The sequence below is a fragment of the Gracilinanus agilis genome, chromosome 6 (assembly GCF_016433145.1).
Source record: "Gracilinanus agilis isolate LMUSP501 chromosome 6, AgileGrace, whole genome shotgun sequence".
Classification (NCBI taxonomy): domain Eukaryota; kingdom Metazoa; phylum Chordata; class Mammalia; order Didelphimorphia; family Didelphidae; genus Gracilinanus; species Gracilinanus agilis.
In genome coordinates this window covers 44732716-44739275 of record NC_058135.1, presented here as the reverse complement: position 1 = coordinate 44739275, position 6560 = coordinate 44732716, and positions in this window count along the sequence as shown.

Genomic DNA, 6560 nt, shown 5'->3' with positions numbered 1-6560 from the left:
GCCATACCTATCAAGCTACCAAAAAACTTCTTTACTGAATTAGAAAAAACTATAACAAATTTCATTTGGAATAACAAAGGATCAAGAATATCAAGGGAAATAATGAAAAAAAAATGTGAAGGAAGGGGGCCTAGCAGTACCAGATATTTAACTATATTATAAAGCAGCAGTCATCAAAACAATATGGTACCGGGGACAGCTGGGTAGCTCAGTGGATTGAGAGCCAGGCCTAGAGACAGGAGGTCCTAAGTTCAAATCCGGCCTCAGACACTTCCCAGCTGTGTGACCCTAGGCAAGTCACTTGACCCCCATTGCCTACCCTTGCCAATCTTCCACCTATAAGTCAATACACAGAAGTCAAGGGTTTAAAAAAAAAAAAACAATATGGTACTGGCTAAGAGATAGAGAGGAGGATCAATGGAATAGACTTGGGGTTAATGACATTAGCAAGACAGTGTATGATAAACTCAAAGAGCCCAACTTTTGGGACATGAATCCACTACTTGACAAAAACTGCTGGGAAATTTGGAAAACAATATGGGAGAGATTAGGTCTAGATCAACATCTCACACCCTACACCAAGATAAATTCAGAATGGGTGAATGACCTGAATATAAAGAGGGAAACTATAAACAAGTTAAGTGAACACAGAATAGTTTACTTGTCAGATCTGTGGGAAAGGAAAGACTTTAAAACCAAACAAGAGTTAGAGAAAATTACAAAATGTAAATTAAATGGTTTTGATTATGTTAAACTAAAAAGTTTTTGTACAAACAAAAACAATGTAGTCAAAATCAGAAGGGAAACAACAAATTGGGAAAAAATCTTTATAACGAAAAACTCTGACAGGGGTCTAATTACTCAAATATACAAGGAGTTAAACCAATTGTATAAAAAATCAAGCTATTCCCCAATTGATAAATGGCAAGAGACATGAATAGGCAATTTTCAGGTAAAGAAATCAAAAGTATCAATAAGCACATGAGAAAGTGTTCCAAATCTCTAATAATTAGAGAAATGCAAATCAAAACAACTCTGAGGTATCACCTCACACCTAGCAGATTGGCTAAAATGAAAGAAGGGGAGAGTAATGAATGTTGGAGGGGATGTGGCAAAATTGGGACATTAATGCATTGCTGGTGGAGCTGTGAACTGATTCAGCCATTCTGGCTGGCAATTTGGAATCATGCTCAAAGGGCTATAAAAGAATGCCTGCCCTTTGATCCAGCCATACCATTGCTGGGTTTGTACCCCAAAGAGATCATAGATAAACAGACTTGTACAAAAATATTCATAGCTGCGCTTTTTGTGGTGGCAACAAATTGGAAAAGGAGGGTATGTCCTTCAATTGGGGAATGGCTGAACAAACTGTGGTATATGCGGGTGATGGAATACTATTGTGCTCAAAGGAATAATAAACTGGAGGAGTTCCAGGCGAACTGGAGAGACCTCCGGGAACAGATGCAGAGCGAAAGGAGCAGAGCCAGAAGAACATTGTACACAGAGACTGATATACTGTGGTAAAATTGAATGTAATGGACCTCTGAACCAGCAGCAATGCAATGACCCAGGACAATTCTGAGGGATTTATGGTAAAGATGCTACCCACATTCAGAGGAAGGACTGCAGGAGAGGAAACATATAAGAAAAACAACTGCTTGAACGCAAGGGTTGGGGTGGATGTGATTGAGGGTGTGGACTCGAAACTACCACACCAATGCAACTACCAACAATTTGGAAATTGGTCTTGATCAAGGACACATGACAAAACTAGTGGAAATGTGCATCGGCCATGGGTCGGGGGAGTGCAGGGGGTGAAGGGGAAAGGAGGAGCATGAATCATGTAACCATGTTAAAAATTAATATTAATAAATTTTTGAAAAAAATAATAGGGTTGATCAGAGGGAAGGGATGAATAATGAAGGGAAGAGGGTATGGGAGACAACTAATGATTTATCCATTGATGCCTAAGAAGTCCCAGGCTCAGTCAGGGCAAATTGCCCCAAACTGAGTTTCTCTATCCCTCCTCACTAAAATCCTTGTTCCTAACTGTCTCAAGGTAAATTATTGATCACTAGAGGGATTATTGAAAGAGGACAGATGATATCTGAGGTAAAGAGTCAGGCTCTCAACTGAGTCTCTAAATCTCTCAGCTGTTGTAATAGAATAGGGTCAGTCCTGGCAGGAATCCAAAGATGGCCTCAGGAACTGTTGGCCTGGGATAACAAAGCTTTGAGTAGTCTTGACCCAGGAGTTGGAGGTTTTCAACTCCTTCTCCTTCCAGCTCCCTAAAACCAACTGCTCTTACTTGGGGAGTTCCTCCCCTTTTATACTCCTGGTTCCAACAGTCTTCAACTGACTCTGTTTTCTTGGGGTTCCACTGCACTCTAGTAAAATTCCACCTTTACAGAGGGAAAGAAAATGAAATATGTAAACCTGGAAAAATATTTTTAAATGAAAAAACATTTTTAAATAGTTGAAATAATTAATAACTTTAATATAAAGTTGCAGGATACAAAATAAATTGACACAAATCATCAGCATTTCTAGGTATTACCAACAAAGTTTAACAGCAAGAGACAGAAAGAGAAATTCCATTTAAAATCATTCTAAATATTACAAAATACCTGAGAATCTACTTGCCAAGGCAAACATAGCAATTATATGAGCACAGTTACAAAACGTTTTTCATACAAATAAGTCAGCTCAAAACAATAGGAAAAATATTAATTTTTCATTTGTATGCCACACTAAAATAACAAAAATAACAATTTAACCTAAATTAATTTACTCATTCAGTGCTCTGCCACTCAAACTACCTAATTGTTTTATAGAACTAGAAAAAATAATAAAACTCATCTGGAAGAACAAAAGATCAAGAATTTCAAGGGAACTAATGAAAAAAAAAATGTGAAGGAAGGAGGCCTAGCAGTACCAGTCTCAAACTATACTATAAAGCAGTAATCATCAAAACAGTCTGGTTCTGACTAAGGAACAGAATGGCCGATCAATGGAATAGATTAGACATACAAGGATAAATGACCTTTAGCAACCTAGTGTTTGATAAACACAGCGATCCTAGCTTTGGGGATTAAGAACTCTCTATTTAACAAAAATTGCTATGAAGATTGGAAACCAGTATGGCAGAAACTAGGTATAGACCAGTATCTCATACCCTATACCAAGAGAAGGTCAAAATGGATATATGATTTAGATATAAAGAGTGATAACATAACTAAATTAGGGGAACGCAGAACAGTTTACCTGGAAGATCTTTGGAGAATGGGGGAATTTAGGCCAGACAAGAGGTAGAGAACATGATAAAATGTAAAATGAATAATTTTGATTATATTTAATTTGAAGTCTTTTGTACAAACGAAATGAATGTAACCAGAATTAGAAATGAAACAATTGGGGGTGGAATTTTTGTAACAAATTTCTCTTATAAAAGTCTAATTTCTCAAATCTATTGAGAACTAAGTCAAATTGATAAGAATACAAGCCATTCCCTAGTTGACAATTTTCAGATGAAGAAATCAAAGCTATCAATAATCACATCACTGTGGGAGCAGAAATGCAAAAGAAAAACATATGATTGATCACATGGTTCGATGGGGATGTGATTGGGGATGTTGGCTTTAAATGATCACTCTATTGCAAATAGTAATAATATGGAAATAGGTTTTGAACAATGTATAGGGCCAGGGTGAGTATTGATGGTAAATGGGTGGGTATCTAGACTCCCCCTTTGTTAGCTTTCAATGGGTCTGATCAGCTTTTCACTCACCCACTCCCCAGGGAAGACCTATGAGGGAATAAATTTAAAAAGGTTCCCAAACTGGTTAAGCTCTAGTGGGGATGTTGAAGGAGGGTGTTGGGGATCAGTTATGACCCTAAAGGGTTAGATCCCCACCTCAGAGCCAGCACTGTGGAGACCAGCCTCCCCACTCCTCAGTTCTAGTCACTTTGCCCTTCAAGACGGTGTTTGGTATTCGTCTTCCCCTCAGCCACAAGATCAGTCTTCCTCCCCTCCAAGTCACAGCCCCAAACTACCACTAATAAACTAATAAAGATTTATTATAAGGATGAGGGAATTCAGGATAACAGGTAAGGGATGTCTGAGGATTTTTGAGGAAGAAGGGTACAGGGATAACTTCTCTATCCACTATGAACCCCACAAGAGAGCAGTTCTAGTTTCTTCTATCGCTTGGACTCAGACGCTCACTCTCCCTCTCCTCACAATATCCTGTCCTTAACACTAACAAACAGGAGTTTGTTTGCAAGGAAGGGGTATAAGAGGGATCAAGGAAGGGTCCCCCAGTGTCCGCTCCCTCTGGAGTCTGGGCACTGAGGCCAATTATGGAGCACAACTCTCTTGGTTTCTTCTTCGTTGGCACTGAAGTCAGTAGAAAGATTTTGCTGTTGAAATCTCCATGTTTCCCCTGAATTTGGGGTTCAGAAGAGCTAAATCCCTGTCCAGATCCTCCCAGCCACCCACAATCACCCACCCCCAAGCCCACCCAAGAGCTTGAATGTCCTCTCTGGAGTTTTTGACAGTTGGTCATTGGCAGTTTAGAATCTTCAGAATTTTCACCAAAATCCCTCCTTCACTGGCCCCTCCCAAACAGAATTCTCTCAGAGTTCCTTAGGGTCAGCTTCCAGTCCAATTCAAAGATGAGTGCTTAGTGATCCTTGATTTACCCCAAATCACACTTACAACAATGTACAACCCAATGGAATTGTTCGTTGGTGCCAGGAGTGGGGAGGGAAGAGGAGAGGGAAAGAACTTAAATCATGAAACCATGAAAAAATATTCTTAATAAATTAGTTAATTAATTAAATAGAAATTTTAAAATAATCATATAAAAGGTTTTAAATCCTTCTTGATTAAAGAAAAACAAAGTAAAACAATATCAAGGTACCACCTCACACCTGTCAGATTGACCAATATGGCAGTAAAGGAAAGTGGTAAATGTTAGAGGGGATGTGGCAAAATTGGGACACTGTTGGTGGAGTTGTGAACTGATCCAACCATTCTGGAAGGCAATTTGGAACTATGCCCAAAGGGCCATAAAATTGTACATACCTTTGATGCTGTAATACCACTACTGGGTCTGTATAATAAAAAAGGGGAAAAGGACCTACTTGTACAAAAATATTTATAGCTGCTCTTTTTGTGGTGACAACGAATTGGAAATTGAGGGAATATCCATCAATTGGGGAATGTCTGAACAAATTGTGATGGAATACTATTGTGCTATAAGAAATGATAAGCAGAATGATTTCAGAAAAGCTGGAAAGACATGAACTGATGCAGATAAGCAGAGGCAGGAGAATATTGTACACAGTAACAGCAATATTTGTACAATGATCAGTTGTAAAAATGTGGCTACTCTCAGCAATGAAATGATCTAGGACAGTCTTGAATTATAATGAGAAATACTATCCACCTCCAGAGAAAGAACTGTTGGAGTCGGGTGCATGTGAATCTTTCACATCAATGTATTTATAGTTTTATTTGGGGGTTCAGTTTTGTATGAGTATTTTCTTACAACAATGACCAGTATGGGAGTGTGTTTTGTATGATAATATATATATATATATATGGCCCAGATCAAATTGCTTACCATATCTGAGGAGGAGAGGGAGGAAAGAGAGTTTGGATCTTACAATTGTGGAAAACATATGTTGAAATTATTATTATGTGTAATTGGGAAGATAAACTATTTTTTAATTAAAAAAAGAAAAAACAACTTATAGCAATGCCTTTTGTTCTTATATCCCCTTCATTTCCAAATATATCCCTTATGTCTTACCTTCTAAGAGAAGTCAAATTTGAGAGAAAAAAGTAGTTTGGCAAAGCTCACTTACATCATCTGTGTGCAACAATATAAGCCATGATCTGTGCTCTCCAAGCCAAAGAAAGAACATACATTTTCTCATCTCTACTTTCCAATCAGACTTGGTCATTATCATCACACAACATTCATTTTTGCTTTGTTGCTATTGTTTTTAACTGGCATATAACTATAGCCATATATATTGTTTTTTTGGTTCTGTTTACTTCATTTTGCATCACTTTGTCTTCCCATGCTTCTGTATTTTTGGGCCATAGTTTTAACCCCTTGAAAAAGAGTTTGTGATAGGGAGCCCCAGCAAGTGTAGGTAAATTCCAGGCCTGGAGATAGGAGGTTCTGGGTTCAAAAATGGCCTTAGATGCTTCCCAGCTGTGCAACCCTGGGCAAGTCACTTGCCTCCAATTGCCTAGCCTTTATCACTCTTCTGCCTTGGAACAACACTTAGTAGCAATTCTAAGGCAGAAGGTAAAGATTTTTTTTTAATTGTGTCATAGACATCAGACTGTGAGTTTTGGGGGAGCAGGGACTCTTTTGCTTTTCTTTGAATCTCTAACACTTAGCAAAGTGCCTAGAAGATAGTAGGTACTCAGTAAATGTTGATTGACTGTCAGTAGTCAATAGTCAATAATAGTAGTCTTTTTAAAAAATTTTTTTTAAATTTTGATAGACTGTCCAGCCTGGAGCCAGGAAGCCTGAGTTAAA